This window comes from Phasianus colchicus, chromosome 37, assembly GCF_987193195.1.
Source record: "Phasianus colchicus chromosome 37, bPhaCol1.hap1.1, whole genome shotgun sequence".
Classification (NCBI taxonomy): domain Eukaryota; kingdom Metazoa; phylum Chordata; class Aves; order Galliformes; family Phasianidae; genus Phasianus; species Phasianus colchicus.
Window position 1 is genome coordinate 399,868 of NC_143472.1, and position 12,464 is coordinate 412,331.

Consider the following 12,464-nt stretch of genomic DNA (forward strand, 5'->3'; position numbering starts at 1 on the left):
TGTTCGTTACCCGATGAAGCCCGACGCAGAGGGGCTGGGCAGACAGTCTTGCTAAAGAGGCCCGTGCTACAGCAGGATTGACAGCACGACTCCTTTCGTTCCCCTTGAGCCCTGGCCAGGCTGCGGGGAGAAAGCCACGAGGAGAAAGAGGGCAGCAGCTGTCCCCCCGCACCGCTCCGTACGTTGGTTTATTCCGTGCGAGAAAGACTGGAGCTGCTTGCAGCGGCTCTGGACGCCTCACCGTGGGATGGATGCATTGCTGTGCAACTTGCCCATGGCTGGGAGAGGTTCTCCAGATCCTCATTGCAAACGGGGCTCCGCAGTGACTGCGGGTCTGGGTGATGGTAAAGTACTGGGGCAGTTGGTGATGCACCTGAGCTCACGTGGCAATGAGGGATCGGGAGGGGGAGGGGGCAGACAGGTGGACCCCGGGGGTCAGAACGGGGGAGGCACAGACAGGAGGGGTGGAAGAGGACTACAGTGATCAGAATGGAGGAACTGAAAGGGGGAAAAAGGGGAGGGGAGGCGCAACCCCGGGGGTCACACAGAGAGACGGGGGAGGTTGTGGGCGACCAGTGGCAGGGGGAGGGGAGGAGAGCAGTGAAATACACGAGGTGGGGGAGGCGGGGAGACACAGGGCAGCTGCCCCCGCCGAGCGGAAGCCCCGAGCGCCACAGAGACCCCACGGGGCCAACGCAGAGCGGCACGTGGCCCCCAGCCCCCTTAACCCCGTGGCCCCCCCCAGAACACCCACCTGTAGAAGCTGAGGCGGCGCTCGGAGCCCCGGGGTGCCCCGCCCCACTTCCGCCTCCTCCTCAGTCGCGGGGCTGATGACGTCACCCAGCGGGGACGGCGCGGCGCCACAGCGACGGAGCGGCGCAGGCGCGCTGAGGCGCCTTCGCCATGGCGACGCCATCACGCATGCGCTGTCGTCACGAGGATGGCTTCACGCGCTGCAATGAGGGAGGGCGCACCGTCGCCACGGCATCAGATGGAAAACGGCGCTTGGAGACTGCAGCTGCGGGGCAGCAGCTCAGCACAGCGCTGCGATGACTGGAGCCGAGCGAGAAGCGAAGGCGCTGGCCAGACTCCGTGCCGGGCTCGAACGCGCCTCGATCCGCGCGATCGCTCCCTCTCTTCCGGGGCTGCCCGGCTCAGCCAAGAGCCGCTCCCGGACACCGGACGGGTCCCGCCTCTCGCGGTCAGCCGCCGCTTCTCGCAGCCCGGCAGCGCCTCGCCACAACGACCGAGGACGGCTCGGTTCCCCCTCCGAGAACAGCCGGATTCTGACGGGGGACGGACGGGGCCGGCGGCGGTGCCCCCGCGCCGCCTTCCCCCGACCGCGCGGCGTCCCCGAGGGCGGCGGCGGGGCGGCGGAGCGCCGCGGCTCCTCCATCCCGCCGGCGCCATCGGCATCACCATGGCGGCGGCCCCGCGTCCGCAGCCGCCATTGGCGGAGAGCCCGCGTTCGGCCCCGCCTCCTCCGCTCTGCCATTGGTCGGTGCGCCGAACGGGGCGGGCGCTCCGCGCGGGGTCCTTTCTGTCCGCGGGCGCGCCGTCATTGCGACATCACCGCGCGCGTCCCCGTGGCCCCGGCCCCGCTGCCCTCGGCGATGCCTGCCGTCGTGCGCCCGCTCCGCTTCCGGGGCCTCGGCTGCGGCTGCGGGAGGAGGGCGGGGACGTGGGGGGCCTCAGCGAGGCCGGGCCCGCCCCGCCCCGCCCCGCCCCGCTCCGCGCGGGCCTTGCTGGAGAGCGGCGAGCGCGGGCTGGCGGCCGCCGGCAGGTGGGGGAGCGGGGCGTCCGGGCGGGCGGCGCGGCCCGGCGGTGGCGTGGGGAACCCGCTGGAGACGAGCGGCTCCGGGGCACCTTGGCGTCCCGCTGCAGGCGGCGGTCGCGGTGCCGGCCCGAGGCCGGCGCTGTGCGGGGCGGGGCTGAGCGCGGGGCGATCAGCGGCTGCTGCTGCTCGGCCGGCTTCTCGGCCGCCTGCACAAGGCGCGCTGCTGGCTCGCGTTCAGCCGAGCGTCGGCCCGCAGCTCCGGATCCTTTTCCTCCACGCGGCCTTCCGGCCGCTCTGCCCCAAGCCCGCAGCGATGCCTGGGGTCGTTGTGACCAACGTGCGGGACCCGGAGTGTGGTGGTGTTGAACCTCGTGCCGTTGGCATCAGCCGTCGATCGGCCTGACCGGAGCCCTCTGCAGGGTCTTGGAATCCTTAGGCAGATTATAGGAGGATGCCGTAGCTGAGGGGCGATGGGAGGCAGGGAGGGGAGCATCCTGCCGTGCCACCGGCAGCCCGGGGACCACGTGCTGTGGGTGCCGGCACGAAGCTCCTCCATCCGTCAGCACGGGAGCTGCGGTTCTGGCTGCAGCGGCAGGAACTCAGCGCAGCCCTGCAGAGAGCGGTCCGGCAGCACGAGAAGAAGATGACGGCCGTGGAGTGCGAGAGCCTCAGCAGCGTCTGCAGCCCGCGAGGAGCTGAGCGGGGCTGGGAAGAGGAAGCTGTGGGAGTCCTGGGGAGGGACGCAGAATAGCAGCGTGAGTGGCACTCGTTCATCACTCTTCTTCCCCCTTACAAGCTCCTCTCTTCCCTTTTTCCTTTGTTCTGCTCAATTTTTTCTCTCCTTCTCTTCTCTCCTCTCCTCTTTGTTGGCAAGAGGGCTTCGAGCTCCCTTGCTGGTGCGGAGAGAGAGGCTCAGACTCCCTTGCTGGTGCAGAAGGAAGGATGAAGGACCTTTACTGAAGATGCTTACAACCTTTTATACCCGTGAAACAGCAACTTACATGTAGGAAGCAGGAGCCTCGTGTGTGTTTACATCTGGCTCAAGTTACTGCTAAGCTTTTTTACTCATTAGTGTAGGGTAATAGGTGGGGTTGAGGGTGGAACAAGGGGTGGTACAAGGAGAGTGGGGATTGGTTCATGGGTTTCCTGGGTGGGTTCGTGGGTTTCCTGGGCGGTCGCGTGTCACGGTATATAAGTGCTTGTTACGCAGCAATAAATTGGCTTTCGGCATAGGAACGCTGGTCGTTCGGTCCGTCCGACTGTCCCCTCGCCAGAGGTCGATGTTGAGCAGCAACAATTATCAAGATAATGACTTTATCCCACATCTCCCCCTTCTCTATTAAGAGAAAAAGAAGCACGGTTCTAAAACAATCGTAAAAGTAGCTAAACTAAAATTAATACACTGAGCAAGGATGGGTTCTGTAGAGTACAAACAGCAGTCCATATTAACCAGTCCCAACGATTCCAATTCTTATGATTCCTTGATGACACAGTTGACAAAGTGCGTCTTGTTGCTGTGAGTCCAAACCACTGATGAAAGTGCTGTGGTCATGTTACAGCAGATGATGAGATGGATGGCCAGACCCCCCAGATTCGCATGAGCACCCACTGGACACCCCAGGACTCCTCTGGGACATCCCCAGACCCTTCTGGATGACTCCAGGACCACTCAGACCCACATGAGAACTCCCTGGGCCCTACCAAAACCCTACTTGGACATTTCCAGATCAGCCCAGGGACTCCTCAGAGCTCTTGGGCCCATAGTGGGAACTTCCAGATCCTTCCATGGTGCCACAGGACCAACCTGGGGACTCCCTGGACACCCCAAGGTCCCTCTGGGATATCTCCAGACTCTTCTGGTTGAGTCCAGAAGAGCCCCCTGGAGCCCCCAAACCTTTCTAGGATGTCTCATGCAGATCCTTCTGCATGATTCCAAGGGGGGGTAAGAGGGGATAAAGGAGGGTGTGGGTGGGGTGAGAAAGGGGTCAGTGGGACTTTTTTGGGCTGGAAAGGGGGGTTGTGTGGAATCTAGGGGGGGAAGGTGTGAGTGAGTGGGACTGCTGTGGGGTGGAAAGAGGATCTGGTGATGGAGAGAGGGGTGGAATGGGGAAACTAGGGAGTTGTGGGGAGCTTCTATATTTACTATATAGTCTAGGGGCAGAGAGTGGGGGATGGGGGGGAAAGCAGAGGTTCTGACACAGTGCCTGTTCAACAGCTCCCCTCTGTGTCCCTTCCCAGGGAGAAACCACACTGCCTGAATGACACTGGGCACACAGCTTCCTTCTTAGCTTGATATCAAGACACCTTGCTGACACAGATCTTCTGTAAGAGACGCAAAGTTAGTTTGGAAATCCATGAGCTTCTCTAAGGCCATGCGTTACATCGAAGATCTAAAGGTAATCAAAGAATCATAGAATAGCCTGGGTTGAAAAGGACCACAGTGACCATCTAGTTTCAACCCCCTGCTATGTGCAGGGACACCGTCCACCAGACCAGGCTGCCCTGAGCCACATCCAGCCTGGCCTCGAATGCCCCAAAGGATGGGGCATCCACGTCCTCTATGGGCTACCTTTTAAAATGCCTCACCACCGTCTGAATGCAAAACTTCCCCCTGATATCGAAACTAAATCTCCCCTGTCTCAATTTAAAACCATTCCCCATTATCCTGTCATTATCCACCCTCGTAAACATCTGTTCCCCCTCCAGTTTAAACGTTTCCTTCAAGGCCTGGGAGGTCTCCCGGAGCCTTCTCTTCTCCAAGCTGAACAAGCCCCGGTCCCTCGTTGCACCAAGAATGCCTCGGCGGCTGCATTTCCCTCGTCCCCCACCAGGGGGCGCTGCTCCCCATCCAGCTCAGCACGCACCCTGCGCTCACTTCCAGGGGGCGTTCTCAGCAGCGTGCGCCCTTTGCACCGGGCAGCGCTTTACTGACGTGCTGCTCGGCCGCGTTCACAACGTGTGCTCCAGTCAGCCCGCAGGCTGTCGGCTTTTCAGCGTCTATTACACAGCCCAGTGCCGGAGCTGGTGTGCGCTAAAGGCACCTGCAGCTGCCGGGACAGCCTGAAGAAAAGCCTCGGGAGGGGTTTGCACGACCCCAGGTGAGCCGTCAGCCCGGCGCTAAGCGCACAGAAGGGAACGCTGGAAGGGCCGCTAGAGGCAGATGTTGCCTGCTGGGTCCCCGAAGGGAAACTGCGGGCTGCCGGGGAGAGAGAGGGGAGTGGAAATTCCCCCGCTGGAGGCTTCCCATTCAGACACTCCAAAGGAGGATTTGAAAGCTGCCATCAATCCATGCGTGCAGAGCTGTGGAGCGGGATCATCTCGTGTCTGCCGTGGCCCAGAGGGAGAAACGCACTCCCGGCTGGGCTGCGTTACACAGAGCCAACCGGGCAGCAGAGCACGCTGAGCTCCTCTGCTCACTTCCTCACTGTCCCAGCTCCAACCCCTTCCTGTGCCTCTCGGAGCCCAAGCCGGGCTGCAACACGCCTGGGAACCGCTGCTCCCCTCGTTGCAGCCCGTCTGGCCCAGCAAACCTGCCGTGCTGGGCAGGAGCTGGAGCCGGGACCGGGCTCCCGCCTGGGCTACAGCAGCGCCGGTTCCGCCCCGCCCGGTGCCGCTCCCCGCTGCCCTCCCGCCGCTGCTGGCAGAGGGCAGGAAGCGTGCGCTCCTCTGCACGAGGCACGAAGGGCTCCTACCTTGGGTGCGGAGCAGGCTGCTCCCACCTCTGGTGCAGGCAACCGGGCTCCTGGGAGTCGCTCCTGGGAGAGCAGAGGATGCCGAGTGCCCGCAGCCCGGAGCTGGCCGCAGGACGGCCTTGCTGCACCTCCTGCCGCCGCGGTGCTGCCCGGATGGCTTCCAGCCAGGCTCTGGCCGCTTCGGCACAGCCTCCGGGCAGCGATTCCCACAGCGAGCACGCCCCGAGCCGGCTGCCAGGCCGTGGGCAGTTTCACAGCTCGTTCTCGTGGCACATCTGCAGCCGTGGGAGAGAGGGGAGGATGGGGGCTGTGTGTTGTCACGCTAATGAAGCGTCGCTCTCTGCTCCGTCCCTTTGCTGCCTTTGCTGGGGACATTCGCACATCCTTGCGGTCGCACATCCCCACGTTGCTGTCCTGGCACTCCTTTAACTCCTCTCACCCGTGAGCAGGTCCCAGCTGGAGGCAATCTCCGGCTGCCCTGCTCTCGAGGGCAGCATCTCCCTGCAGCTGGCTCACTTCCTCACTGAGCGCTGCCCATGGCACTCATGGCACGTTTCTCCTCACTGAGCGAGTGACTTCTATTGCTAACAACTTCCTATCCTGCTTTCTCAATTCGGTCTTCTCTGCAAGGCATGAGCATGGTTAAGCTCTCTGTGTACGAGGGCCAGCTCTGCTGTTCACTTATGTAGATCTACTGACTTTAAGGTCACCCAGAAGGAACCGCCCTCGGGGTAACCGGGGGTTTGTGTCCGGAGAAGACTGCTTCCTTTTCTATTGCATTTTCTGTGGGGCAAAAGTGGGCTCCAAGTTTCACTTGGCAATGTTTAAACTCTACACATCTTTCTGCAGGGGATGTTCCTCTGAACTTTGCCGTGATCACAGCCGCATCTCTTTCCTTTGTGCTGGTAACCCAGCTGCACGCATGAGCAAAATTATTTCCTCCGCTCACATCAAAGTCTTCTAGAAAGCAATGGTTTTGTAACAAAAGGGCCAGTATCCCTATGGCAGAGGAGGTTAACACATCCTCTTCTGACTCTGCTCTTGAGAAGAAAAACAAAAATAATAAAAAACAAACAAACAAAAAAAAAAATAAAAATAAGGAAGCTAACAAAGAAGCCCACCCTAGTCTAGTATGGGACATGGTTCACCAGATTCTTCCAAGTGTTCTCACTTCTGTCTCACTCAAGGCTAAACAGAACTTCCATATGTGTGGAAGAACACAGATCATGGCCTGAACAGGATGACTTGTGGAAAATCAAACTCCATAACCACAAAGTGGTTATAAAGCAGGTATATTTTGAGTTACAGCACTGCACACACACGCTGGGTACTGAGGGAGTAGCCTCTCCTAACATGCACACCGTAAAAGGACAGTTTAAGGATATCTATAGAGACAAGTTACACATATGCAAGAATAGGAGAGGATATTACGATTGATTCTAAGGAAGGAGGCGTAGATTATTCTGATATTACCCTTAGTATAGGAGGAGATATTCACTGGTTCCAAGAAGTTATAATATTCTCCACCCCAACTGCTGAGTTACTGTGGCTTGCAGCTCTTATTCCTTGCTGTAGTGGCACAGCAAGGAACCAGTAAGTGAGCACGAGTGCCTGGAGCGGTGCGAGAGATGCGTTCCTCGGCTCACCTCCCCCTTCTCCAGCCTGCTGCTAGGAAGGGTGAGTCAACCCCCCTCTGACATCCCCCCCGAAGCGTCTGCGTGTGGGAATGTAAGAAAAAACTGCACGGAGCAGCAGCTGCGGAGCAAGATAAGCGGCATGAGAACCAAGGACACCAGAAGAAAGAACATCTCACAGCTCTGATTGGCTAAGCACCTGTGTGAACGGTTGAGGAGTGTTTTGCAGAATGCTCTGTTAACATGTATAAATAGAGTAGTGCTTAACAATAAAGCAGACTAATAGCCTTTAACCACATTGGTGTGCTGTTATGTCTTTAGCGCGTCCTGAGAGTCCTGAGACTTCCCCACATTTGGCGCCCGAACAGGGACCCTTCGTGGGACGATTCGGGGAAGTGGACAACGGCAGGACGGTCGCGACAGAGGTTGGCACCGTGTTGCGGTAGCTGGGTTAGGCGCCGACGTAAGTGCTGCGGTTAGCTGGAAGCGGGGTCGCGACCCGCCCTCTGTATCCACGATGGAGTGGGAAGCTGCGGAGAAACTGCCGTTAAATATTCTCTCTAAGAGAGGGGAGCAGTCATCTCCTAAAGGCATGGCCGAGACCCTGGTGCACTGGGCTCGGAAGAAGGGACATTTGTCAGAAGTGGCACTGATATTCAGCGTCGACAAATGGTGTGATATTGGGGACTGCATGTGGGAATCAGTCATTAATGGTGGAAAGGAAGAAAAACTATTGCGGCCCCTTGACCCCTTGTGGAGGTCTGTTATTAACTCTTTGAAAGCTATGCGAGCCGCGCAACAGGCAGCCGCTGCAGCTATGCAGGCACTGGCCGGTACAACAACTAATTTGGCTTCAGAGTTTGACGTGCCTGTTCGGGGTATCACACACCCTGTGTGTTCCTCGGCGGGTCAAGTAAAAGCATTGGTAGGGGCTGCAGCTCCTGATCTTTCAAATGACACTGCTACTGAGTCATCTGCAGTAGTGCAGCAGGAAAAAAGGACTGTATCTGACATCACCCCTGATGGACACTGCCAGGAGCAGCCTCCTGCAGAATCAGAGAGCGTCGGTGAGGGTGAGGGATTAGAAAAACTGGATTGCAAGGTTAAAATATTAACAGAGCGATTATGTAATCTGGAAATCTGTATGTGGCAAAAAAAAGATACGGGGCCTGACCGAGGCTCTCAACTAGTGCCTTCTACGGGTCCTGACCTACCGACAGTGCCTTTTGCTCCACCGACTCATCCGGCAGCGCCGCCCGACTGAACTACGGAGAGCTCGTTTCGCGCGCGCCCGCACCGTTCTGCGGGACAGGGGCTGAGCGGTCGGGATCTGTGCGGAGTTCATCACTGGTGAGGGAGCAGCCGGTAAATCTTGCAGCGTTACAGTTAGTTGACGTTTCAGAATCAGCCTGTAGTTACCTTAGCATTGGTTACTTTTCTCAAATGGTAAAGCAAAAATGTTCCTGAATTTCCAAAAACTGGATTCTCTTTCTATGGAGAGTTTTGGGGCAGGGTTGGCGCAAAGCTCCGGGAGGTTTTTGTTACTATGACAGCACGGCTGCTAAACTTTTATCTGTTTGGAACCAAATAATGGAAGGGCTTAAACAAATTCGACAAGGAAGAATTTCTTCCGATTATTCCCCATCGCCCTCCCTCCCACCCCCGTCGCTACCCCTCGGTGCAGAAAGCAGCCCTGGTCCGCATTCCGCATTCGGTCCGCAGCTCCGACCCCACCCCTGACCGCGGGGAAAAGAAATCGCGACTCCCTCCCTTCCCTCACCCCCCCACCCCCCATCGCTGCTGCCCTCGGCTCCGTCCCTGGCGCTCATCTCGCTCCCACCCTCCGCCCCACCCCCGTTGCTCGGGGTGACGCTGCTTTCCTCTACCCCGCCTACGTTCCCTCACGCTGCGTCTCTGCAGCCTGCGTGTAACTTAGAGCCAATAACGGACCTGCTTATATTTCTAAAGGCATTCGAACTTCCCTCCAAGAATAGGGTGTTAGATATATTACAGGCATTCCTCATTCTCCCACTGGACAAGCTATCATTCATCATACTCATCTAACATTGAAATCCATTCTTAATAAACAAAAAAGGGGAATATGGGAGACACACCACAAGAAAGACTGTAAGTGTTTTGCTTTCTCTGTGCCATCTGTCAATAAAGTGGAGCCAGCCTCTCGGTATCAATGGGTTGTACTGCCTCAAGGCATGAAGAATTCTCCAATTGTGTGTCAGATATTCGTAGCCACACCTTGCAACCTATTTGTAAAGCAAACCCTCATATGATTATTTATTATTACATGGATGGCATACTGTGCTGTTCAGGAACAGCCTTTTGATAATAGCTGGGAAATGCAATTAATCTCCCATCTCTCTCAATTTGGCCTTACAGTGGCACCGGAGAAAGTGAAACGCACCTTTCCTATGTTAAATTTGGGTTGGAAATTATCAGATGCTATGATATGCCCTCAGACTGTAGAATTGAAAATTGACATTTCCACACTCACTGACTTACAAACTCTTTTAGGTCGCTTACAATGGCTACGGCCAACGGTTGGCATTTCCAATGTTCAATTAGAACTGTTGTTGTCAAGAGGGAGATGTGCTAATGATGCTATCCTATTGACGCCTGAGGCTAAGCAGGCTCTAATTCAGATTACCCCCCAAATTCAATCAGCAGCTAGCTATTGTCAGTCCTTACATCACAACATCTCCCTTGTCTTGTATGTCCAGGAGAAGCATGCTGTCGCAGTCATTTGTCAATGAAAACAAAAACAAACAAACAAACAAACAAACCAACCCACACTTCTCCTCAAAACAGGCCTACTAAACAATCTTCTACTTCTCCTTCTGTGTTTTTGTTTTTTTTTGCTGAAATGGCTGTTTCCCCCTGCTCAGCCTCGGTCGTCCTTGATGACTCGTATCAATATAGTAGCTGAACTGAGGCAGAGAGAGAGTTCTCTGCATAGCGGGGCAAGAACCTGACGATATTAGTTTACCTTTTACCTTGCTGTGGGCAGAGTGGGCGTACTGTCACTCCCTCTCCTTACAGTTTGCTTCAGAAGGGTACCCTGGTCATTTTCATTTAGAACGCCCTGATCAGCGAGTAGCGTTGTTTCTGGAAAAAAACTGACTGGATTGGAATACCTCGGTATTCGAAATGATCGGTGGATGGTCGCACAGTATATACTGACACTGGATGCTGGAGCCACAAAGCTGTCTGTGTGTGGTGGGACAATAGCTGGAAGCATCAGTTTGTGCCAATGGAGCTGCAAGACAGTTTACAAACTATGGAACTAAAAGCAGTTTTATGGGCCTTTACTGCGTGGCCAAATGAACCTCTAAATGTTGTAACTGATTCCCTCTACGCGGCTGGCATATGTCAAAGAATTGAGGATGCCCACATTAGAGACAACAAGAATGTGTGCCTTATCTCTCTGTTTTTACGTCTTAAACACACATTACGGTGAAGAAAGGAACCATATTGTGTCATCCACATTCGCAGTCACCTAAACACTGTTGGTTTAGGGCAGGGTAATGCTGTTTGCTGATAAATTGGTTGTTGTAACTCCTGTTAATCTGTTCGATGCTGCTCGTATCTCTCATGAGATGTTTCATCAAAATGCCCGTGGTTTACATAGACAGTTTAATATTGGTGTGAATGATGCAAGGTTGATAGTTCAAACATGTCCACAGTGCAGTTACCATAACAGTGGCCTTGGGCTGGGGACTAATCCCCGAGGATTGAAAGCATTGGAACTGTGGCAAACGGATGTCACCCATATTGCAGAGTTTTGGTTGATTGCGATGTGTTCATGTTGCTATCGACACTTACTGGATTTATATGGGTTTCCCCCTTAGCGGGTGAATCTGCTAGATACGTCATTAAACATTGGATTGCATGTCTTGCTATCTTGGGAGTTCCAAAACAAATTAAAATGGATAATGGGCCAACCTAAAAGTTGCAGTCAGTACAGTCCTTTTTGCAAAAGTGGGGAGTTCAACATAAGTTCGGGATCCCACATGCTCCTCCAGGTCAGGCTATTATAGAGCGCACACATGCTACACTAAAAACACAACTAAACCGAATGAGCGATACACGTGATGTGCCAGATCGCCTCATGAGCGTTCTTTTCTCCCTTAACTTCCCTTTTGTAGGAGGAGGCTCATATAGCTCATACATGCTATAACCGTGCATCATTCAGGCACTAGTATGAGAATGCTATCTGAGACTGCAAAAGTATCTTACAAAGATCCACTGACTGGAGATTGGAAGGGCCCAAGTACTACCATACTTGTAGAAAGAGGTTATTTTTGCCTTTTCACAGATGATGGCCCTATTTGGATTCCTGCTCGCAGTGTTTGCCCTTGGTGCAGAAGCACTACCTGAACCGCACCAAATCAACTCGTGGCAAAATATGTGGGTCACCTGGACTAAATCAACAGGCTGGACCAACTTCTGTTTAATACTTGCTTCTGCCACAGATCCCTTCCAAACTTGTTTTATAGGGATGTTGTTTCTCAATGATTCTGACTTTTCTGCTTACTCCACAGGTAGTTGCAATGTACTGGATACTCCAGATGATTGTTCTTTTTTAAACTTCTTAGGAGTCTCAATACCACAATACCCTGGGACTCACAGGAGTTAAATCTTCTTGGAACTCAAAAGGTCGGTAACACATCTAAGGGATGAAAGAAAACATGTTTTATGTTTGGAAATACCAGGAAATGTTTTTGGGGGTCCATGTTACATTGGTAAATTCACTATATTTTCTCTCACTTTCCAGGACATGCGTGATATCCACTCTAAACATAGCGCACGGGTAGCATTAGCTGTCCTTATACCAGGAGCTGTTGCTAGGAATAGGCATTATAACCATTAGTATAGTTATCCGTATTGTAAAATGCTTACTTAACAAACTGTCCACTACTGTCTTGCTTGCGCAAAAGGAAGAAGGGGGAATGGTTGTGCGTACTGCCATTGCAGCTCACGGAACCCACAAAAAGAACGGTGTCAGGATGCGAAATGATGAGAAAGACTGAAACCAGGCTTGAAACGACCATGAACTCATAGTGATTGGGATTGTGTGCTTCTTCTTATTTGGTTTTGCTTTGTAACTTGTTGTATTGCAATAGATTGAATGTGAATTAACAGGATTTAATGTTACTAATGCTGAAATCTATGGAGATAGCTATTTTAATGTATTAGTAGCGCTAAGACAAAACCTGGAAAGGAATCCCAAGCAAAGGGATGACCTTATATTATAGAATGATTAACTCTCTTTCATCCCACTATTCAGGAATTTAAAATATGATCATGAAGCACCTGAGACAAAGGCACACGCTAAGAGAGTTAACC

At 54.3% G+C, this 12,464-nt stretch overlaps 1 long non-coding RNA gene across 4 annotated transcripts; it reads left to right on the plus strand.

The window, feature by feature from the left end:
- Positions 1 to 1,747: 1,747 nt before the first annotated feature.
- On the plus strand, positions 1,748 to 6,538 carry LOC149913419 (uncharacterized). Of its 4 annotated transcripts, none has more exons than XR_016461219.1 (4): positions 1,748 to 2,780; positions 3,337 to 3,719; positions 4,016 to 4,173; positions 6,319 to 6,538. It is a non-coding gene; the product is annotated as an uncharacterized LOC149913419 (long non-coding RNA). The 4 variants fall into 4 exon arrangements; XR_016461220.1 differs by lacking the exon at positions 6,319 to 6,538 and adding an exon at positions 4,484 to 5,429; XR_016461217.1 differs by lacking the exon at positions 6,319 to 6,538 and having other exon boundaries at positions 4,016 to 5,429.
- Positions 6,539 to 12,464: the final 5,926 nt, after the last annotated feature.